At 41.2% G+C, this 25,746-nt stretch overlaps 1 protein-coding gene across 1 annotated transcript in view; it reads right to left on the reverse strand.

The window, feature by feature from the left end:
• Positions 1–25,746, reverse strand: part of LOC110520213 (NEDD8-conjugating enzyme UBE2F) — a 90,017-nt gene that overhangs the window by 48,468 nt on the left and 15,803 nt on the right. The gene's annotated exons all lie outside the window — the stretch shown is intronic.

Genomic DNA, 25,746 nt, shown 5'->3' on the forward strand with positions numbered 1-25,746 from the left:
TGTAAACGACAACCAGCTCCTTTGTATAGGTCACATTGAGGGAGAGGTTGAGGGAGAGGTCAGAGACTGCCAGGTCTGTCTCAATGTTGTCGGTAAATCAGGCCTACCACTGTTGTGTCGTCAGGAAACTTAATTATGGTGTTCGAGTCGTGTTTGGCCACGCAATCGTAGGTGAATAGGGAGTACAGGAGGGGACTAAGCACGCGCCCCTGAGGGGCCCCAGTGTTGAGGATCAGAGTGGCAGACGTGTTATTGCCTACCCTTACCACCTGGGGGGCGGCCCGTCAGAAAGTCCAGGATCCAGTTGCAGAGGGAGGTGTTTAGTCCCAAGGTCCTTAGCTTAGTGATGAGTGTTGTGGGCACTATAGTGTTGAATGATGAGCTAAAGTCAATGAACAGCACTCTCACATAGGTGTTCCTTTTGTCCAGGTGGGAAAGGGCAATGTGGAGTGCGATTGAGTCATCTGTGGATGTGTTGGGGAGGTATGCGAATTGGAGTGGGTCTAGGGTATCTGGGATTATGCCATTGATGTGAGCCATGACCAGCCTTATGGTAATCATTTAGGGAGGTTACCTTCACTTTCTTGGGCACAGGTACTATTGTGGTCTGCTTGTAACATGTAGGTATTACAGACTTGGTCAGGGAGAGGTTGAAAAAGTCAGCGAAGACACTTGCCAGTTGGTCTGCGCATGCTTTGAGTACACGTCCTGGTAATCCGTCTGAGTTGCTTCCGTCCACTGCTTTGTCACTATTCCAGATATTTGTGTTGTTAGCTAGCTAGCTTTGAACGCTAGCAACTAAGCTAGCAACGGCTGATACCTACAGTGCCTTCAGAAAGTACTCACACGCCTACACTTTCTCCACATTTTGTTGTGTTACCGCCTGAATTTAAAATTGATTAAATTGAGATTTTGTCACTGGCCTATGCACAATACCCGATTATGTGGAATTATTTTTTTCAAAAGTCAACAAGTATTCAACCACTTTGTTAGGGCAAGACTAAATAAGTTCAGGAGTAAACATTTGCTTAACAAGTCACATACGTGGCACTCTTTGTGCAATAATAGAGTTTAATATTATTTTTGTATTACTTCATCTCTGTACCCCACACATGCAATTATCTGTAAGGTCCCTCAGTCAAGCAGTGAATTTCAAACAGACTCAACCAAAGACCAGGGAGGCTTTCCAATGCTTTGAAAACAATAATTGCAAATCAATTATCCTTCTATATCCCAGCTTACTTGAAAGATAACCTTTGTTGTTTTGGATCAAGCAGATAATAGCCTAAGCAAATCTCCCAAAATATCTGTTGTCTAGCACCTCTTCGTCTTCGATGCTGATCGATACTGACGTAACCATGTGGAGAGCTCATACAGAAGGACCGTACCAGTAGAGGAAAGCTGGCATGTGCTCCATGTATAGCACTTTGTGACATCTGTTGATGTAGAAAGGGCTTAAAAAATAAATTTGATTGATGTTTGAAACTAATTTGTGAAACGTTTTCCCCTCTTCCCCTCTCTCCTGTGGACTTTGCTTCAAGGCGAAATGCCTCAGTCAATAGCCTTCATCAAAAACTTCTCGTTTCCCCAGCCTCCCTCCTCAGAGACTGACTGAAGTCCAGTAAACATTCAATCAGCAAGCCAGCCTTGTATTCACCATTCCTAAGGTTGCAAAGCTACCGGTAATTTACCAAAGATAATGTTAATTTTTTGTAATTAACAGAAAATCTTTAGCAATCGATTGTAACTTTGGTAATTTATACTTGATAACTTTTAAAAATGTAAAATGCACTGAGTGTACCAAACATTAAGAACACCATCCTACTATTGACTTGCACCCCCCCTCTCCCTTTCAAGGTGAACCTCAGACCCACTAAATTAAAAACAGAGAGCCAATGAATATCATTCTGACAGAAAATAGTAATGGTTGAATAACAGCAACAAAGAGGTGACCCACTGATGGAAACATGGGGAAATCGTGAAATCTTGAACGAAATGTGAACAAGAACCTTATGGCGTGGAGAGGTTTAATGATGCATCACATCTGGTACTAGCCTATAGATCAGATGTACTCAACTCCTATTTTAGTAGGTCAGGTTACACACATTTTCTAGGTGGTAAAGGTCCAGATGGATATGGTCATTTATCAGCATAGTAATAAATCCCCCACCTCGCAAACCACGTAACCCCAAAGAGTTCCACACGCCCCTCTTACTGGCAGAAATAAATATTTTCAGTTAAGTTCAATTGTACACATTTTGCATTGGGCGGAGAGAAAATGTTGCAGATTTAAAGTGAATTTCCTACAATTCTACACATTTGACCATGTTTTGTGTGTGTTCATATGATACCTGAGCGACTCAACACAATTAGAAAATTGTGGATTTAGATCCACTACATGATCAAAAGTATCTCATTCCAAAATCATGGGCATTAATATGGAGTTGGTCCCCCCTTTGTTGCTACAACAGCCTCCACTCTTCTGGGAAGGTCTTCCACTAGATGTCGGAACACTGCTGCAGGGACTTTCTTCCATTCAGCCACAGTAGCGAGGTCGGCACTTATGTTGAGCGATTAGGCCTGGCTAGCACTCAACGTTCCAATTCATCCCAAAGGTGTTCGATGGGGTTGAGGTCATGGCTCTGTGCAGGCTAGTCAAGATCTTCCACACCAGTCTCGACAAAGCATTTCTGTATGGACCTCACTTTGTGCAAGGGGGCATTTTCATGCTGAAACAGGATGATGTAAGATGGTGCCGATACACATGGAAGCTCTGCTCCTAGCTCCTAAGCAACTTTGCAGTATTTTGTTTTTTTTTGCAGTGTTATTTCTTACATTTTTAAACCACAATGCGCTTTGTGTTACTGCATACAGCCGGAAATAACTTTTGGATATCAGGGCAGTGGTAACTCACCAGCATTACGACTTTCCCAAATTGGATCCTTTATTTCTTTCCCCAAAGGCAATCAAACTTAACCCAGTGGCTGCTCCAAGACCCTCAGAGGTTCCTCCTTTAAAAGTTGTGAGCTTACACCGCGGGACTTAGAGGTACCCAGCGTCACGGCTTCATTGCTCCAGACCACCACAAGGGGGAGTTACAGCACTCATTATCCATTTGGGTCCCAAGGTTTATATATGACCAATCATATCGAGTGGTTCCAATGACAAATTTGACGTGGGCCACCCATCCCTGGTGACTTCAGCAAAGATGGCTGACAAAACATTACGGGGAAACAAATTTAAGTAATTATACCGTCATAACGAGACAAGCAAAACGTGTATATTTGAGAGGAATATGTTAGTTAATGTAGAGACAAACGATTGTGCATATTTTGTCATAAAGTTTGTTTATGAAAATGGCTATTTAGCCAGTTTTTTTTCAGCCATATCCAATACCAGGTGTATCAAACTCATCCATTATAGCAAGCAGGGAGCAGATTTTGAACCCTTAACATTCTAGCCCGAAGTCCAGCATGCTATCGACTGTGCCCAAATCTATTAACTTGGGTTGGGGCCGATTGTGGCTAAAAACACTTTATCTATTGGAATCTTTAACGTGTGGAAAGGGGAAAAAAATATTATTAGTTTTTCACAAGCAAAGCAGGATGAGCTATTAGCTGAACAAGACTATTCAACCTTTACTAAATAATTGTCTAATAGCCGAGCTAGGTGTGAACCCACCCTCCCCAACTTGAGCTAGGTGTGAACCCCCCCCTTTAACCCTCCAGACATTTCATAAAAGGTCTTAATGATGAAATGTCTATATATGTTATAAATTTGAACATTAATTATGCCCCCATTTCAGATTACTCTGACTTTTTTCTTACACTGTACCCAATGATTTATGAAAACTTGCTTGGTAGGTCGATGTCTTCATTGTGGTTTTACAGACGTGTTTAATACGTTTTATGTACACACTTTATTTGAATATTTATGAAATGCATATAATTATATATTCGGTAGCACTTATTTGTTTCTCCTTTGCTTTTAACCCCTTTTGATGCATGGAATGGATGTGGGTGTGGCTAGGTCTACATAAGGGTGCACATTTTTTTTTTTACTCACAAAAGCTCTGACAAAGACCATGAGGCCGATACGTAAAGCTTATTAAAGATCAGTGACACGATCAAGAGCAGTGTGCTTCCTTCTTTTTCCTCATCTTATCCGGCTGTTGCCATGCACCTGCAAAAATGATAGATGTGCGAGTGCCTTTTGAATTTACAAACAACAAGAGGGCTTAATTGGAGTCTATTTCTTCGGAGCCAAGACCTATATAAAATAACTTAACTGGCTGACGCTTAACAGCCTAATAGAAGTAGGGTTTATTACATTTTTTATTAGGCCTACTTACAATTGCAACTGGTCAAAAATGTAGCATCCTACATACCACAATAATTAAAAGATTGTAACTCAAATGTAAAAAATGTAACTAAAAAGCGCACATTTGTAATTCCCAAACTCTAAAAGTAATCGGAAAGGTAGATACAATGATTTCTAGTAGCAGGACAGACTTTTTATAGCCTGGCTACTGTTGTGAGAATCCCTCAACTTGCAATGTATTCGATGCTTAAGCATTCTAAAGTGTTACATATCCTCTTGGTGCTAGGGGGCAGTATTTTCATTTTTGGGAAAAAAAACTTTCCCGTTTTAAACGGGATATTTTGTCAGGAAAAGATGCTAGAATGTGCATATAATTGACAGCTTTGGATAGAAAACACCAACGTTTCCAAAACTGTAAAGATATTATCTGTGAGTATAACAGAACTGATGTTGCAGGCCTGAGAAAAATCCAATCCGGAAGTGCCCCAGGTTTTGAAAGCGCTGCGTTCCAATGACTCCCTATTCAGCTGTGAATGTATCATCAACGAGCTTACGCTTTCTACGTATTCCCCAAGGTGTCTACAGCATTGTGACGTAGTTTTACGCATTTCTGTTGAAGAATAGCCGTAGGCGGCCACATTGCGTAAGTGGTCACATGGTGGCGCCGAGAGAGATTCTCGCGTAAAATACAGAGGTAGCCATTCCAATCGGTCCTAGTGAAAAACGAATTGTCACGACGGATATATTATCGAATAGATATTAGAAAAACACCTTGAGGATGGATTCTAAACAACGTTTGCCATGTTTCTGTCGATATTATGGAGCTAATTTGGAATATTTTTTGGCATTGTGGTGACCGCAATTTCCGGGCGATTTCTCAGCCAAACGTGAAGAACAAACGGAACTGTTTGCCCTACAAAAATAATATTTTGGGAAAAAATGAACTTTGGCTATCTACCTGGGAGTCTCGTGAGTGAAAACATCCGAAGTTCATCAAAGGTAAACGATTTAATTTGATTGCTTTTCTGATTTCCGTGACAAGGTTGCCTGCTGCTAGCAAGGCATAATGCTATGCTAGGCTATTGATAAACTTACACAAATGCTTGTCTAGCGTTGGCTGTTTGGGAGTCACTAGAGGAAATCTAACTCAAAACAGCATTTCTTCATCAACATCTTTATGCTTTCGTTAATATTTCTGTAGCAATTTTGAGCAAATTGCTCAAGGGCCATGGTTGACTCGTTACAGCAAGTACCAGTCAAAGTTTTGGACACACCTACTCATTCCAAGATTTTTCTATATTTTTACTATTTTCTACATTGTAGAAAAATAGTGAAGACATCACAACTACAAAATAACACATATGGAATCAGTTAAGAACAAATTCCTATTTACAAGGACAGCCTACTCCTTCCTCCCCGACGGGGATTTGAACCCCGGTCTCCTGCACTGCTCTCCCTTATGTAAGGAATTAGGCACTTTCCCATGTTTACTACAGTTTACTACAGTTTACTATTGTAGACTGCACAGTAGCCTAACACTTTCCCATGTTTATTACAGTTTACTATTGTAGACTGCACAGTAGCCTAATAAACAAATGAACACATTTCGTTAATAAAATAATGATGAAAAAATACTGCATTTCAAAATGCAGATGTTGATTTAGTTATGGATGCATAACAAATTACTATGGGAATAAATATCACTGACCTACAGAAATATTCGAACAAACCGCCATATTTTCCATTCCATCCTAACGGAAACCCTGAGGGTTTCGTTTTTCATGTAGTAGAAACACCATAATATTATTCTAATTAATTAAGCAAGTACCAGTCAAAACTTGGGACACCTACTCATTCCAGGATTTTTCACTATTTTCTACATTGTAGAATAATAGTGAAGACATCACAACTATGAAATAGCATAAATGTTAAGAACAAAGTTAAAAACAAAGACAGCCTACTCCTTCCTCCCCGTCACCTGGTCTCCAGTGCACAGGACACAGGAATTCTTTAGCTAAATAGCCCAGTACTGTACTGCCTACCGTCACATTGTACAGCGCAATATTTTCTGTTCCATTCTAACAGAAACCCAGAGGATTTTTCATTTTTCATGGAATAGAAACACCATAATATTAATCTAATTAATTAAGCAAGTACCAGTCAGTTTGGACACATCTACTCATTCGAGGATTTTTCTTTATTTTCACTATTTTCTACATTGTAGAATAATAGTGAAGATATCACACCGGACATAACACCGGTCTCCCGCGTGCCCCGCATTCTGTAGTACAGACATGACCTGCTCTCCCTTATGAATGTAATTAGGCACTTTCCCATGTTTACCACAGTATCTACTGTAGACTGCACAGTAGGCAAATAAACACATTTTGTTAATAAAATAATGATTAAAAAAAACTTTCAAAATGCATAAGTTGTTTTAGTTATGGACCCATAACGAAGTACTATGGGAATAAATATCACCGACTTACAGAAATATTGGAACAAAGTTGTCTAGTGAAGGCAAATAACTTAGAATCCTTTGATCCTAGAGCCTACTCCCGATATCACGGTGTACAGCGCCATAGAAACTCTGAGGATTTCCTTGTTCTCTGAATAGAAGCACCTTAATATTAATCAAATTAATTAAGCCAAATTTCTTAAAATCAATCCCATATACTGTTATTACAAAAAAGGTTTTAAAATCTCTGGTTTGCCAATACGTAATACTATCAAATGCTTCTCAAAGATGCCTTCTGGTGGTCAAACTAGCAACAACTTACAGTAACAGAAAAAATGGCTGAGAATTAAATGACGTGCCACAGAATGCTCAGGCAGCACGCAAGGTTTGCCGCAGTATGACGCAACTTAACCTTTAACGACTAGGGGGCGATATTTTAATTTTTGGATGAAAAACGTTCCCGTTTTAAACAAGATATTTTGTCACGAAAAGATGCTCGACTATGCATATAATTTTCAGCTTTGGATAGAAAACACTGACGTTTCCAAAACTGCAAAGATATTGTCTGTGAGTGCAACAGAACTGATGTTACAGGTGAAACCCAGATAAAAAAATTCCAATCAGGAAGTGCCGCATTTTTTTTAACCGCCTCATGCCTATGACTCCTTATATGGCTGTGAATGAGCTACGAATGAGCTTTCGTTTTCTACGTATTCCCCAAGGTGTCTACAGCATTGTGACGTCTTTTTGCGCATTTATGTTGAAGAATAAGTAAGGTACCACATTTAGCAAGAGGTCACATGATGGCTCCCGCAGAAAATCTTGCGTAAAGTACACAAGTAGCCATTTTTCCAATCGCTTCTTATGAGAAACCAATTGTCCCAACGTATATATAATCGAATAGATCTGTGAAAAACACCATGAGGATTGATTCTAAACAACGTTTGCCATGTTTCTGTCAATATTATGGAGCTAATTTGGAAAAAAGTTTGGCGTTGTAGTGGTAGCATTTTCCGGTCGATTTCTCAGCCAAGCATGAACAAACGGGAGCTATTTCGCCTACAAAAATAATATTTTTGGAAAAAAGGAACATTTGCTATCTAACTGGGAGTCTCCTGAGTGAAAACATCCGAAGTTCTTCAAAGGTAAATGATTTAATTTGATTGCTTTTCTTATTTTCGTGAAAATGTTGCCTGCTGCCAGCAGAGCCTAGCCATAGCATTATGCCATGATAAACTTACACAAATGCTTGTCTAGCGTTGGCTGTAACGCATATTTTTTAAATCTGAGATGACAGTGTGATTAACAAAAGGCTAAGCTGTGTCTCAATATATTTCATTTGTGATTTTCATGAATAGGAACATTTTCTAGGGGTATTCATGTCCGCTGCGTTATGCTAATTCGTTTGAGGCTATGATTAAGCTCTCTTCGCAAGAAGTTAAAGGAGTAACCACTGTACAGCACCCGATGTCACAGGGAGGCCAAAAAGATCATCAACCACCCGAGCCACAGCCTGTTCACCAGCTTTCATCTAGAAGGCAAGGTCAGTACAGGTGCATCAAAGCTGGGACGAGAGACTTCTATCTCAAGGCCATCAGACTTTAAAATAGCCATCAATAGCTGGCTACCACCTGGTTACTCAACCCTGCACCTTAGAGGCTGCTGCCCTATATACATAGACATGGAATCACTGGCCACTTTAATAATGAAACACTAGTCACTTTAACTTCTTACGGCGTGGGGGCGCTATTTTCACGTCCGGATGAAAAGTGTGCCCAAAGTAAACTGCCTGCTACTCAGGCCCAGAAACCAAGACATGCATATTATTAGTATATTTGGATAGAAAACACTCGGAAGTTTCTAAAACTGTTTGAATGATGTCTGAGTATAACAGAACTCATATGGCATATGAGAAAAATCCAACCAGGAAGTGGGAAATCTGAGATGTGTAAATTTGGTCCGATCGCACTTCCTAAGGCTTCCACTAGATGTCAACAGTCTTTAGAACGTTGTTTCAGGCTTCTACTGTGAAGGGGGAGCGAATATGAGCTGTTTGAATCTGGGGTCTGGCAGAAAGCCTCGAGTTTAGTCATGCGCGCAAGCTCTGTTCCTTTTCCCTTTTTTTTTTTCTAAAGACAAAGGAATTGTCCGGTTGGAATATCATTGAATATTTATGATAAAAACATCCTAAAGATTGATTATTTTCATCGTTTGACATGTTTCTACAAACTGTAATAGAACTAACTTTTCGTCTGGACTTAGAAATGCACAAGGCGTGGGCACTATTACTGGACTAAACGCGGGAACAAAAAGGAGGTATTTGGACAATAAATTATGGACTTTATCGAACAAAACAAACATTTATTGTGGAACTGGGATTCCTGGGTGTGCATTCTGATGAAGATCATCAAAGGTAAGCGAATATTTATAATACTATTTCTGACTTCTGTTGACTCCACAACATGGCGGGTATCTGTATGGTGGCTGAGCGCTGTACTCAGATTATCGCATGGTGTGCTTTTGCCGTAAAGCTTTTTTGAAATTTGACACAGCGGTTGCATTAAGGAGAAGTATATCTTTAATACCATGAATAACACTTGTATCTTTCATCAACGTTTATGATGATTATTCCTGTAAATTGATGTGGCTCTCTGCAAAATCACAGGATGTTTTGGAGGCAAAACATTACTGAACATAACGTGCCAATGTAAACTGAGATTTTTTTATATAAATATGAACTTTATCGAACAAAACATACATGTATTGTGTAACATGAAGTCCTATGAGTGCCATCTGATGAAGATCAAAGGTTAGTGATTCATTTTATCTATTTCTGCTTTTTGTGACTCCTCTCTTTGGCTGGAAAATGGCTGTGTTTTTTGTGACTAGGCACTGACCTAACATAATCGCATGGTATGCTTTCGTCGTAAAGCCTTTTTGAAATCGGACACTGTGGTGGTATTAACAAGTTTATCTTTAAAATGGTGTATAATACTTGTATGGTTTGAGGAATTTTAATTATGAGTTTTCTGTTTGAATTTGGCGCCCTGCACTTTCACTGGCTGTTGTCAAATCGATCCCGTTAACGGTATTTCAGCCGTAAAAGGTTAATAATGTTGTTTACATACTGCTTTACTCATCTCATTTCTATATAATGTATTCTATTATACTGTATTTTAGTTAATGCCAGTCCGATATTGCTTGTCCTAATTTTGATATTTCGTAATTCCATTATTTTACTTTTTAGATTTGTGTATGTTGTGAATTGTTAGATACTACTGCACTGTTGGAGCTAGGAACACAAGCATTTCGCTACACCTGCTAAATACATGTATGTGACCAATACAATTAGATTTTTAAAGGACCTTCCCCAAACTGTTGCCACAAAGTTGGAAGCACAGAATTGTCTAGAATGTCATTGTATGCTGTAGGAGTTAAGATTTCCCTTCACTGGAACTAACGGGCCTAGCCCGAACCATGAAAAACAGCCCCAGACCATTATTCCTCCTCCACCAAACTTTACAGTTGGCACTATGCATTGGGGCAGGTAGAGCTCTCCTGGCATCCGCCAAACCCAGATTCGTCCATCGGACTGTGTTCGTCCATCGGACTGAACACAAATGGCACATCACATTGGTGCGAATAACCCCTCCACTTTGTGGGGAATATGACCACAAAACACAACACTAAGTCGCTACATGGAAACCCATGACCCATGATGAAGGGCTCTACAGCGCGAGTATTTCACTCGCATATGGCCCTAAAAATAGATGTGCGCGAACCAGAAAAATAATTTACGAGCAGTGTGTGAGTAAAGATTACAACCAACCGTAATCGATTTCCCCCCCGCTGCGAATTGTTTAAAAACTACAAGTCCCACATTTTACAAGCGGTATACGCCAACCACACTAGAGTTTTCTGTGATGACGCAGTCTAGTCAGTCAGAGTGAGAGAAAGGTGAACACTGGAAAAAAAAAATCGGTATAGGCTATAAGTTAACGTGCAGTCATCGATAAAAATGAAGCCATTCAATTTTATTTTAAGTGAAAAAGCGATGAGGAGAAAGAGGAATCCAGCGAGGGGGATTTGCAAGTTTCAACTAACGAAGCCTCTTCACAAGATTTACCTGAGCCGGCTAATGTTGACATGGCAGCTAACGTAAGGGATGCTGAGAAAAACGTTAGCTAAGCTGCTGAGAACAATGTTAGCGAAGCTACCGTGACCCTTGCTGTCACTTCAACGTCCACTGTAGCCTGGCGGAAGGAGAACATATAGATGTTAATGCGAATTTGCTCAAAATGATCCCATTGCTAGATTTCGAAAACAACGTCATGTTCTGCAAATATTGTAGAGGGCAGAAACAGGCGGGCAGCTTGTCCTTCGTGTCAGGAAACCCACATCTGAAAAGAGATAATGTAACAAAACATAACATCTCGCAGCGGAATATCCAGTATAGATATCTGTACCTGTTGAGACAGGAGAAACCATCAGGCACTGTGTCAGCAGCCTTGAGGAGGCAAGTGCTGCTGTCTGAGGAGAAGAGGAGGCATCTGAAAATAAAGATAAACATTGCATACTTCATTGCGAAAGAAGAACCTTTCATCAAATTTGGGCCGCTTATCAGACCACAAAAACGGAGTTGACATTAATCCGACATACGACAATGATGTAAGATGTGCGGAGATGATTGGTAAAATTGCTGACATAATGAGAGGGCCTGTCAGCGAAGCTGAACGCCGCGAAGCATTTTGCCATTCTAATAGACGGAGACACTGATATATCCAACACCGAATGCGAGATTGTCTTCATGCGCTTGTTGGACGATGGGAAGTCAGTCAATCTCCTGGTCAGACAGACTCTTGAGCACTCCCATGCCATTGGTAAGTTGTTTCTCTTTACAGGCTTTATAGTTGTGTAAAGTCGAATCATTATTCGTAATGGAGATAGAATTTAGTTTGTCAGAAATACTTTTGTAAAATAGTTTTTTTGTGTCGTCATTCGAGGTGTTTTGGATGCCACCAAGGCCGCATTTCGTGCTGTTTGCTCATTGGATGGTCATGGATGAAGAATTGCATCTCCTTCGGGGCAGATGGTGCCTCCGTGAACATGGGCCACCATGGGGGAGTGATTGCCCATCTGCAGAGAGAGGCAGGGGGGCATATAATTCCAATCCACTGTATGCCAAAGATAATGTATTAGTTACAAACCTATGATTTAGTTTTATTTGCAAGCAGAGAATGTTAAACAGTGCGTGTGTGTGCGCTCTAAGTGCTGGAATGGTAAATACCACAGAATTATTGTTTTCTGCTGGCACAAGAGACGGGGGACGGGGGGGGGGGTGAATTGTTTGGAAGATTCTGTTCTTACTTTCACAGGCTAGACCTGAATGTATTGCCAGGCTAGGGCTGGCAATACTGTCAGAAGAAAGAGCCAAAAGGTGTCTTCTGTATCTGAAATGGAAGATGTATCACTTCAGCGGAAAATCCAAACAAGAGCTCTATGTTTTCGGGCGAAAGCGCTGTGTGGATATTTGCACACCATCTAGCGTCAAGGGCACTCTCTGGATCCCCCATGTCTACAGAGCCCTCAAAAAGTGTTCCTGCAGCATGGAAAAGACAAGGACCTTGCCACTGACAAAGGCCAGTACTCCGTTGTTCTGCAGCCCATGGAGCACCTGGCCGTAGCATCAACAACAGCGGAAGTTCAAGGGCGGGCAAAGGAGGTAAGTTTTACACAGAAAATGTAATACCACAAGACTCAAATAAACTGTCAGAATCAAGTAATTGGCAGGTGACAGTTTATTTACTCACTACTTAACAGATAATACGGGAAATGGAGTAAGTGTATTCTGCCATTTTCTTTCAGACATGTTTGAGGAGCTATCCTCACTTAGCATCCCCCTGCAAAGGAATGACCTGACCCTCCCCCAAGCCACAGAGTTGAGGAAGACAGTAACCAGACTGGAAGCACTAAAGCTTAGGGCAAAAGCAGGAGGCATGCTGGAGAAGATCCAGACCATGCTTGTTCAGCAGCAGGGTGATGAGAGGAGATTCCATGTGTGTTAGGATGAGAGCTTGTTAGGATGCAAGAGAAATAGATGATTAAAATCGATGATTAAGACAGATTCTCTGTGTGAGAATCAATGTATTCGTTGCCTAAAAGAACAATGAGGATAAGGAGGGAAATGCAGTGGAGAAGTCTTTAAAAAATATATATATGGGAGACAGACAAATGCCCAGACATTTCATTGTGTGTTGGTGTGCGAATCTCTATGTGTGTGTGTGTGTGTGTCATTTCTGTTAAAGGGAATAACACTGAAGGGGAATCTGAAAGTCTTCACGGACCTCACCAATCCAACTGAAGCAGCACATGGAGGCGCCAATCAACATCAGCGTGGATGATCTCAAAGCCAGGTTTGGTGGTTTGCTGAAGGATGAGGGTGTCCAGACCGCAGTGGAGACTTTCAGAGTGCTAAACCCTGACACATGGCCAGAAGACCAGGCCAGCCTTCTCCCCTTTGAGTGGCAGGGGCTGTAGGACAAGTCCTACAGTGGCCTGTGGGAGACCATGTTGTCAAAGGACCCCTACAGGCACGATTACAAGGCAGGCTAACAGTCCTGAGTGGTTATGTATGGTATCCTTCTATGTTTGGTTTTGATAAGTTAATGGTAAGAGTTTAAATTAAATTGAAAGATATCATATTTTCCCTAGAACATACTGGAGTTGGTACAGCTTATGCTGCTGCTGCCCATTTCAGCCACTCAGTGTGAGCGAGGCTTCTCTGCGCAGAACCGGATTAAGAATTCGACAAGAAGCTGCCTTGGGGTCTCCCCCAGGGAAGACCTGATGAGGATCAGCCTGGAGGGGCCTTCAGTCGAGGAGTTGATCCCACTCCTGCCGTGGACCGCTGGCTGACCTCTTAGCGTGCCAGACGGCCAACCTACAAAAGCAGCTGGACAACTGATATCCTTTGCGTCTAGTAGGCATGGGTCAATGTGTGGTTTTGGTGGTATGTGCGGTTTGCATAGATGTGTGCCCCTTGGTACATGTGCACACACACAAGCAGTATAAATATGTATGTAATAAATGCTTTGTTACTTTAACATTTTACACTGTGCACCTCAATTTCTGGATGCGCCTACATTTTTTCATTTAGGAGCACATGTACTCCTTGGGGGGAAAAATTGTCTAGAGCCCTGTGATGCACTAATTCATTCGGCTCGACAATAACGCTCATCTCTCAAACATGGATAAAATGATCTCAAAAGGGCTGTGAACCTAACTAAACTTTGGTTGAAAACAACACTAAACTTTGAGGTTTCACTCAAACTACTTCACCACTCACAAAGCGATTCATGCTGAAACTACACTTCCAAAACGTATCGCTTGTTCGTATGTTACCAGCCACAAAACTGAACACCTGCTACTCTGAGCAGGCTTGATGGATCGTTTGGTCCCACTGATTGATTGGAAAAACAACCAATTGTGGTCACAAGTAACCGTGCTGCCTCCACTGACAACACTGTGTTCTCCTAATGTTTGCTGCAACACAGTCATCCACAAGGAGTATCTGTCGACAGGACCCCTTGGGAAAAATACTTTTCGATACCTCTTGGTACAGAATCTGACTCAAGCGGATATTACAATATCTCAGCACATACAAATCAGCAAAACTCAGACTATTTCCATGATTTCGAGGAAGCAGTCTGAGTGAGCAACTTCCATCCTCATTGGTCATGCAATACTTTAGCTAAGATGAACTTCTCTTGTCCTTCAGACACTTCTGCAAGCAGTGCAGCAGTCTCAGGAAACTAAGTATCAATGTTCAGAGTGGACTCTGCTTCCGATGATACATTTTCCGCTTTGAGGGCGACAGACCCCTTAACACTGAAACTAACAGCTTCAGTCCCGCCACTAACCCGGTAACTCCAACTAGTATAACACTGTGATATCGCCAAAAGATATCCTCGTCTCAGTTCACAGTTACTTAAACGGTTCCCACACGTGGACGCTGTGGAAAATGCGGGCCATGACAGTTACTAAGCATTTTGAAGCAAAACACCAGGAGATTTGGTTGAAAGGTTACAGCCAATCTACGAACAACGCAGCTGCTGACAACTTGTACAAAGTGCACAATATTTTTGTTTGTGCCTCGGGGTTTCCGGAGACAAAAGGGGGTGGGGGGGGAAATACTAGCCCAGCTCCATGATGAGCCTCGTCAAGGCCAGTGGGTGGGTCGAGGCTACGTGCAACACTGTGCGAGGCCGCCCACGAGAACAGAAAGGGGCGGACAAGCCCCTCGACGAGGATAACCTTGGAATACATATTGAGATATCACAGAGGTGTCCCACACTGGTCGTAAAAGAGATCACTGAGGTGTCCCACACTTTCCATCTCCCCCCAAAAAATGGTAACAATAATCATTCGTAGCCATGCGTAGTCTCAACTACAATGCAAATAGTAAAATACTCTAAACATGCGTTCCGGTAGGACAACAATACGGAATAAAATCGGTAAAATAGTTGGTCCCCTTTGGTATGCCAAAGGGGATATGCCAGAATGCCAGAAACAGTCAGCAGGTTAGAAACCTAACAAGTCAAATTGCCCTTGATAACAGCAACAGATGAGGTAGTAGTCACTCAGATTGCACCAAGTGGAAGGGAATCGCCAAAACACTCTTCTGATGTTAACACACATGCCGTTAACAAATAGAACTGTAAAAATATCTGAACACTATGAAGTGGATATCAACACACACGTACTCAATTACATGCTCGCTTACACATACGGACTTACACACACACCCCTGATCTTGTGCTCATCTCGCCATCTCTCTATTGTCGAGAACTGTTTTATAATTTAATGTTTGTTTCTTTTTTATGTATTCGTCTACAAGTTTATATATGTTTACAACAAGCAAGGGGAAGATATCAGAATAGGAGTATTGGGGAATAATAACATATTGTACAGAATACATTTGTACTGTAGTGAAGCCGTCTCTAGAGTAACGCAAGGTCTCTTTCATGATCATGTGAAACATGAATTGCTATGGAAATGCTGGGATGTTTTTCAATGATGTTAAAGGTAATTATGATGCAACTATGACAGTGATACGATATGAATTACAATTATCCTCATGAATATTAAGGCTATACCCACTACATGTTACACAAAGACACTCAACCATGCAAATTGTCGGAGTTACTATTTATTTGGACATCACATATTATAGTCTTACTCTTACACAGACATTGTACACACTCTCACTAAATCACATCCAATATCATACACATCAACCTACTCAGATTTACTACACATAAAATATATTGTCTTAATTTTCTAACATCTGTGGCATTGGCTCACAGGCAAACAGGCAAGGGAATAAAACAAATATTTCTAGAACCTATTTCTTGAATTTTAAATATCAAAGCTCTAATTTTGACCGTCATAATACCTCTGATGGCAGTAACTTTACAAGCACTAATTATGGTCAATTTAGAGTGAGGATAGTATCTAGTTATGGTAAGGGGGGAAATAAGTATAGCTAGTTCTAATTATAACGGTTTAGCAGATTATAAAAAAAAGAAGATCAGTCTTTACGTGGCTAAAAGAAAAGGAATATAACTATCTGTTTACAGGAAACTCACTCTACATCCTTAGATAAAGTTGTGTGGAAAAAGGAATGGGGTGGTGAAATAATTCTCTGTCATGGACAAAGGAACTCAAAAGGTGTGACATGAATTAACAAACATTTCAATCGGAATGTGCAAATAGTCAGGAATGATGATTCGCGAGAAAGGTGGATCTTTTTGATAATGAAAGTGGATGAAAAAGAGATTTGGCTCATTAATCTATATGGTCTAAATCAGGATGATCCATACTTGTTTGAAAACATTTATAGCAATTTGTTGAACTTACAGGCAACAAATGATCAAATCATTATGGTAGGAGACAGGTGTTAAGTTGGGCGTAAAAGTTATCATTCTACAAACTATTATCACCATGCCCTTTGGGAAATCACAAATATTATGGACACATTAGAAATAGTGGATATTTGGACACTAAAAAACCCTGACCTAGTGAGATATACATGGAGACTTAATCAAGCTAGTCGTCTTGCCTACTTTGTCTCTTGCATAAAGGTTCAAAAAGTTTTAATAGGAGACAGAATGTGATCGGATCATCATCTAATTGGCCTTCACATAATTCAGATTGTCCACGTGGACGGGGATATTGGAAATTTAATCAAAGTTTACTGGAGGACAACATTTTTAACTAGGACAAAATAATTTAGAGCTTAATTTTTCCAGTATAATATAGGTTCAGAAAATCCCCTTATTGTTTGGGATACCTTTAAAACGTACCTTCAGGGGTCAATCAATTCAATATTCATCAATAATAACAAAGCAGTTTCTGGCTAAAAGAGACAAACAAGGGAAATCCATGAACTAATAGTACATGTAGATAGCAATAAAAATGATACCACAGAGATGCAAAATAAGCTAGAGGAAAAACAAAAAGAACTTGAGGAATTTATTCAAGCAAACTGAATAGAATATGGAGAAAAATTAAATTCTTCCCGAATCTCCAATACGGGAATGCTAACAAAAATACATTTGCAGAAACTCATTGCTGAAGACCGTCATCTATGACTCTTCGAATTATATTTTAAAAGTGGAAGCTAAATATTTTAGGGAGATGTTCTCTTTTCCGTCTCATCCTCTCCCACTGAATGAAGATTACGGTAAGGAATTCTTTCCAAATAATTAAAAAAAAATGGAAAATTAACAAATCTACAGAAAGATCAGTGAGAAGGCCAAATTAGAGGCTATTAAATTCTTTCAGCCTGGAAAAACCCCAGGGCTTGATGGCATACCGGTAGAGGTATATCAAGCCTTTTTTGGTATACTAAAAGCTCCATTGTTAGATGGTTTTAACTACTCCTATAGAAATGGTAGTCTGTCAGGTACTCAGCAGGAAGGTCTGATTTCTCAGGGTATTGCCCTCAGGTAGCCTGTTTCTGGTCTCAGGTTCAAGAATGGCTGAAAATGCATAGCATTGATCTAAAATTGACCCCGGAAATAGTACTGTTAGGAGATCTGGAAAGACTGGGTCAGTCAATTACTAATATTCTTAGTAAAAATAATGATGATCTTCAACTCGCAATCTGTGGATTCTACTTGATTAGATAGAAATTGTACGTTAAACATCACAGCATAGTTGAAAGATATGTTGCATAGAAATCCGAAGAGGGTGGCCAGCAGAGATAGGTGGGAAGGGCTGAGGGAAGCTGAGGGTTGGGATGTGGTATTGGAGACAAGTGGGAGTAGAGTTGATGTGCGGGAGATAATGATGGTCAAAGATTAAAACTAGTTAAGTCAAAGTCAAAAATAAAGTCAAAATAAAACATAATAAAAAGTCTGTTTGAATGACACTGAGGGGCAGTGTTTTTGCAGCTAATGCCGGTTTGCCTGAGGCTGATGCCGTGCAGGTGTTTGTACACATGTACAAACACCCACTCATTCAAATAAACGCATACAAGAACACACACATACAGTGGGGCAAAAAAGTATTTGGTCAGCCACCAATTGTGCAAGTTCTCCCACTTAAAAAGATGAGGCCTGTAATTTTCAAAGGTACACTTCAACTATGACAAAAAAAAATCAGAAAATCACATTGTAGGATTTTTAATGAATTTATTTGCAAATTATGGTGGAAAATAAGTATTTGGTCACCTACAAACAAGCAAGATTCTTGGCTCTCACAGACCTGTAACTTCTTCTTTAATCTGTAGTGACACCCCATCCCGTGAATGGGACCGTTGTCATCATCTGATACTAATTAGCATAACGCAACGGACATAAATCTTCCTAGAAAATATTCCTATTCATGAAAATCGCAAGTGAAATATATTGGAACACAGCTTAGCCGTTTGTTAATCACCCTGTCATCTCAGATTTTCAAAATATGCTTTACAGCCAATGCTAGACAAGCATTTGTGTAAGTTTATCATAGCCTAGCATAGCATCATGCCTTGCTAGCAGCAGGCAACCCTGTCACGGAAATCAAAAAAGCAATCAAATTAAATCGTTTACCTTTGATGAACTTCGGATGTTTTCACTCACGAGACTCCCAGGTAGACAGCCAAAGTTCATTTTTTCCCAAAATATTATTTTTGTAGGCGAAATAGCTCCGTTTGTTCACGTTTGGCTAAGAAATCGCCCGGAAATTGCGGTCACCACAACGCCGAAAAATATTCCAAATTAGCTCCATAATATCGACAGAAACATGGCAAACGTTGTTTAGAATCCATCCTCAAGGTGTCTTTCTAATATCTATTGGATAATATATCCGTCGGGACAATTCGTTTTTCACTAGGACCGATTGTAATGGCTACCTCTGTATTTTACGCGAGAATCTCTCTCGGAGCCACCATGTGACCACTTACGCAATGTGGCCACCTACGGCTATTCTTCAACAGAGTAAGCGTAAGCTCGTTGATACATTCACAGCTGAATAGGGAGTCATTGGAACGCAGCGCTTTCAAAACCTGGGGCACTTCCGGATTGGATTTTTCTCAGGCTTTCGCCTGCAACATAATTTCTGTTATATTCACAGACAATATCTTTACAGTTTTGGAAACGTTAGTGTTGTCTATCCAAAGCTGTCAATTATATGCATATTCTAGCATCTTTTCCTGGCAAAATATCCCGTTTAAAACGAGAATGTTTTTTTTCCCAAAAATGAAAATACTGCCCCCTAACACCAGGAGGTTGAGGCTCCTCTGTCCTCCACTCGTTACCTGTATTAATGGCACCTGTTTGAACTTGTTATCAGTATAAAAGACACCTGTCCACAACCTCAAACAGTCACACTCCAAACTCCACTATGGCCAAGACCAAAGAGCTGTCAACGGATACCAGAAACAAAATTGTAGACCTGCAACAGGCTGGGAAGACTGAACCTGCAATAGGTAAGCAGCTTGGTTGGAAGAAATCAACTGTGGGAGCAATTATTAGGAAATGGAAGACATACAAGACCACTGATAATCTCCCTCGATCTGGGGCTCCACGCAAGATCTCACCCTAGTTAATGACCTGCAGAGAGCTGAGACCAAAATAACAAAGCCTACCATCAGTGTAACACTACGCCGCCAGGGACTCAAATCCTGCAGTGCCAGACGTGTCCCCCTGCTTAAGCCAGTACATGTCCAGGCTCATCTGAAGTTTGCTAGAGAGCATTTGGACGATCCAGAAGAAGATTGGGAGAATGTCATATGGTCAGATGAAACCAAAATATAACTTTTTGGTAAAAACTCAACTCGTCGTGTTTGGAGGACAAAGAATGCTGAGTTGCATCCAAAGGACACCATACCTACTGTGAAGCATGGGGGTGGAAACATCATGCTTTGGGGCTGTTTTTCTGCAAAGGGACCAGGACGACTGATCCGTGTAAAGGAAAGAATGAATGGGGCCATGTATCGTGAGATTTTAAGTGAAAACCTCCTTCCATCAGCAAGGGTATTGAAGATGAAACATGGCTGGGTCTTACAGCATGACAATGATCCCAAACACACCGCCCGGGCAACGAAGGAGTGGCTTCGTAAGAAGCATTTCAAGGTCCTGGAGTGGCCTAGCCAGTCTCCAGATCTCAACACTATAGAACATCTTTGGAGGGAGTTGAAAGTCCGTGTTGCCCAGCAACAGCCACAAAACATCACTGCTCTAGAGGAGATCTGCATGGAGGAATGGGCCAAAATACCAGCAATAGTGTGTGAAACCCTTGTGAAGACTTACAGAAAACGTTTGACCTCTGTCATTGCCACAAAGGGTATATAACAAAGTATTGAGAACTTTTGTTATTGACCAAATACTTATTTTCCACCATAATTTGCAAATAAATTCATTAAAAATCCTACAATGTGATTTTCTGGATTTTTTTTTCTCATTTTGTCTGTCACAGTTGAAGTGTACCTATGATGAAAATTACAGGCCTCTCATCTTTTTAAGTTGGAGAACTTGCACAATTGGTGGCTGACTAAATACTTTTTTTGCCCCACTGTACATGTAAGTGCCAGACATGCACACAAACATATACAGTTGGCATTGCTGTTATGATTTTAGTTGTCCTTGATGTCCTTCGTTTTTTTTGTTGTTTTTGGCATTGTTGTTTGCGGTTTTCTGTTTTTCTCTTTAGTTCATTCTCTTGGTTGTTGGTGTAAAAGTAAAGATAAATTCATAGAAAAAGACTCAAGTTAAATACCCCAGTAAAATACTACTTGAGGTATCAAAAGTAAAAGTATGAATAATTTCAAAATCCTTATATTAGGAAAACCTGATATAATTTATGAACGAAGCATGTGCTTTAGTGAGTCCGCAAGATCAAAGGCAGATGACCAGGGATGTTCTCTTTTTTCTTTTTTTTTTTTTACCCCTTTTTCTCCCCAATTTCGTGGTATCCAATTGTTGTAGTAGCTACCATCTTGTCTCATTGCTACAACTCCCGTACGGGCTCGGGAGAGACGAAGGCTGAATGTCATGCGTCCTCCGATACACAACCCAACCAGCCGTACTGCTTCTTAACACAGCGTGCATCCAACCCTGAAGCCAGCCGCACCAATGTGTCGGAGGCTACACCGTGCACCTGGCAACCTTGGCTAGTGCGCACTGCGCCCGGCCCGCCACAGGAGTCGCTGGTGCGCGATGAGACAAGGAGATCCCTACCGACCAATCACTCCCTAACCCGGACGACGCTAGGCCAATTGTGCGTCGCCCCACGGACCTCCCGGTCGCGGCCGGGGGACTCTGATGGCACAGCTGGCGCTGCAGTATAGCGCCCTTAACCACTGCGCCACCCGGGAGGCCAGGGATGTTCTCTTGATAAGTACGTGAATTGGACCCTTTTCCTGTCAAAATGTAACAAGAACTTTTGGGTGTCAGGGAAAATGTATGGAGTAAAAGGTATATCATTTTCTTTAGGAATGCAGTGAAGTAAAAGTTGGCAAAAATATAAATAGTAAAGTACAGATACCACAAAAAAAACTACTTAAGTAAAAATACTAACACTAGTTTAAATAAGTAGTTTACACCACTGTCCATAGGTCATCCCTCTAGACTGTCCGGAGCTGGTGCCTTACAGCTGTAGTTATCAACTTAGGATAGTGCCCTAAGCAACACACCACTAAGTATGACCGCCCTAGATATGACAGACAACATTTTATGATAGAGTAATTTAACCACAAGAATGGACATATAGAGGAAAGTCCAATTAGATGATGGTGTGGTAAGTACATTACCGTTCAAAAGTTTGGGGTCACTTAGAAATGTCCTTGTTTGTGAAATAAAATAAAATATTTTGTCCATTAAAATAACACCAAATTGATCAGAAATACAGTGTAGACATTGTTAATGTTGTAAATGACTATTGTATCTGGAAACAGATGATTTTTAATGGAATATCTACATAGGCCTACAGAGGCCCATTATCAGCAACCATCACTCCTGTGTTCCAATGTCACGTTGTGTTAGCTAATCCAAGTTTATAATTTTAAAAGGCTAATTGATCATTAGAAAAACCTTTTGCAATTATGCTAGCACAGCTGAAACTGTTGTCCTGATTAAAGAAGCAATAAAACTGTCCTTTAGACTACTTGAGTATCTGGAGCATCAGCATTTGTGGGTTCAATTACAGGGTAGGGGGCAGTATTTTCACATCCTGATGAAAAGCATGCTTAAAGTAAACTGCCTGTTACTCAGGCCCAGAAGCTAGGATATGCATATAATTGGTAGATTTGGAAAGAAAACACTCTAAAGTTTCTAAAACTGTTAAAATAATGTCTGAGTATAACAGAACTGATATGGCAGGCGAAAACAGCAATCTACACACAAGACCCCTTTAATGAAAAGCAAAAACAGATTTAAAAAAAATATATTTAAAAATGTAGGGTTAGTGTATTAATAATAAAAAATAAAAAAAGTATTCAGACCCTTTGCTATGAGACTCAAATTGAGCTCCGATGCATCCTGTTTCCATTGATCATCCTTGAGAGGTTTCTACTACTTGATTGGAGGTCTGTAGTAAATTCAACTGATTGGAAATTATTTGGAAAGGCACATACACCTGTCTATATAATGTCCCACAGCTGACAGTGCATGTCAGAGGAAAACCCAAGCCATGAAGTCGAAGGAATTGTTCGTAGAACTCCGAAACAAGATTGTGTTGAAGCACAGATCTGGGGAAGGGTACCAAACATTTCTGCAGCATTGAAGGTCCGCAAGACCACAGTGATCTCCATCATTCTTAAAATGGAAGACCTTTTGAACCACCAAGACTCTTCCTAGAAAGTGTGCAATCAGGGGAGAAGGGCCTTGGTCAGGGAGGTGGCCAAGAACCGGATGGTCACTGACAGATTTATAGAGTTCCTATGTGGAGATGGGAGAACCTTCCAGAAGGACAACCATCTCTGCAGCACTCCACCAATCAGGCCATTATGGTAGAGTGGCCAGACAAAAGCCACTCCTCATGACAGCCCGCTTGGAGTTTGCCAAAGGGCACCTAAAGACTCTCAGACCATGAGAAACAAGATTCTCTGGTCTGAAGAAAGCAAGATTGAACTCTTTGGCCTGAATGCCAAGTGTCACGTCTTCTGCGGCAGGGACTGGGCGGCAAAGACGAATGGAGCAAAGTACAGAGAGATACTTAATGAAAACCTACTCCAGAGTGCTCAGGACCTCAGACAGAGGCAAAGTTTCACCTTCCAACAGAACAATGGCCCTAAGCATGCAGCAAGTCTCTGATTATCCTTGAGTGGCCCAGCCAGAGCCATGGACTTGAACCTGATTGAACATCTCTGAAGAGACCTGAAAATAGCTGTGCAGCAACACTCCCCATCCAACCTGACAGAGCTTGAGAGGATCTGCAGAGAAGAATGGGAGAAACTCCCCAAATACAGGTGTGCCAAGCTTGTAGTGTCATACCCCAAAATACTCGAGGATGTAGTCACTGTCAAAGGTGCTTCAACAAAGTACTGCATAAAGGGTCAGAATACTTATGTAAATGTGATATTTCAGTTTATTTTAATTCACAAAAATGTCTAAAACCCTGTTTTTGCTTTGTCATTATGGGGTATTGTATGTAGATTGAGGGAATGTATTAAATTGCAGAATAAGGCTGTAACCTAACAAAATATGGAAAAAGTCAAAAGGGTCTAAATTACAATCCTTAGGCACTGTGATTCTGAGGCTGAGACTCCCACAGTCACTCGCCTCTCTACCGGTCATTAGAGGTCAACTCCAGAGCAGGGGAGCCATGCCTTTAGTAAGTTAATACAATAGCAGGCTCAAGAGGAGAGAATACACTTGACTCAGCGTTAAGAGGGCTCAGAGAGCACCCGTGCACAAACAGACGCGCGCACACACACTAAAATGACTGCTCAGCATATAAAATATGCCTCCTTTCGAGAGTGACTGGCTGACAGCACTGCAGAAATAGAGAGGTGATATAGAGGTGGCTCCTAAACACACCACATCCAAATTCATGACATTACCTCTTCTCTTGGTATTTTAATTAGAGCCGGGAGAACCTGTGGGTTTTGCCAACATCACCTGTGTAGTAGAAACTCGAAGGATAATTTATCTACGGGTCATTCCGCAATTAATCACCATTATCATTCCCACAGGCTGTGAATTTAAAAAGAGTCAACTGCTGGGGCTGGGCGGTCCTCTCAATCGTGCTCTGAGGCACTGACACAGACTGTGAATGAGGAGCTAGTATTAGAGGGCTTTTCACACTGCATGATCTTAGCCCTGGGCTTTGTGCAGAGCAGATTATTTAGGTCCCCCCAATCGGAATCTTTTCAACCAAAAACTTCATAGACCTCGAGGAGTGCGGGCCTGACAGCAGAGGGACATTTTGGAGCTTGTCGTACCAAAGTACAGCATGAGGGTAATTGTTAAATCAGCCCTCGAACAGGGACTATGGAGGCACCTCAATGTTCCAACCCATGCAAGGTATTGAGGAGCTTGGTTCTAAAACAGTTCAGTTGGTGAAATGAGATGCTATCCACTATCTCCATGCTAGATTAAGCTCTCAAACAGAGTTGAGCATTACAGATGCCCTGCTGACACAGAGATATTACAAAATGGTAAAGGCTCTCTTTAAAAACAAAAAAGGTCTGAGAAAAAAAATGCAGCAGATGTGAGGAAAGTGGCAAAACATTACAAATGCACTGCATTAAACATGCATGTTGCTGTGCCCATCCTCCTGAGCCTGGACAGGGCAGGCTAAACACATGGGGCAGCTAGCCAAGTCTCCTGGCTACACAGAGGGAGAACAACAGCTATTCTGTCCCCAGTTCCTACTACTCACTCCCCAGCTAAACCACACTGCCCTCTGTGACCTCCAAACAGGCTGTCTTTGAATAATCCAGAATAACACTGCTCTAATGGTGACAACCAACAGCGCAGTATCAGAGAATCTGCTGATACTGCACTTTATGAAGGCTAAAGGAAGGAACTGAGCTCATTTAGCAAGAGAAGAAATGAGGTACACATACCTGGAGAAGGGTGGATGTGTGCGTGATGAAATACACACACACACACACACACACACACAGAGAGTTAGGAGAACAAAGTCTCCTAAGGCATGAATAATTCCAGGCTGCTCCAGTAACAGTACGTCTTCAGACTACAGTATACAGGACAGGTATGCACTAGGCAGCGCTCTAAGACAGGACCTGCCTGGGGAATAATGATGGCTGCCTGCCTGCCATCCTGCTAGAGACAGCCTGCATTTAAATACAGGGAACAACCACTTAGGCTAGAACAGGACGTGCTGTCACAGACATGATCCAGGACTCTCAATTACCTTCCTGAGAAGCAGAACTTTTGCCTGGGGAGCAGTTCTCAACAGGGGACTATAGAATACTCAATAATAAGTTTGTACTGGTACAGCTTGTCATTGGTGTGAGC

The sequence above is a fragment of the Oncorhynchus mykiss genome, chromosome 3 (assembly GCF_013265735.2).
Source record: "Oncorhynchus mykiss isolate Arlee chromosome 3, USDA_OmykA_1.1, whole genome shotgun sequence".
Lineage (NCBI taxonomy): Eukaryota > Metazoa > Chordata > Actinopteri > Salmoniformes > Salmonidae > Oncorhynchus > Oncorhynchus mykiss.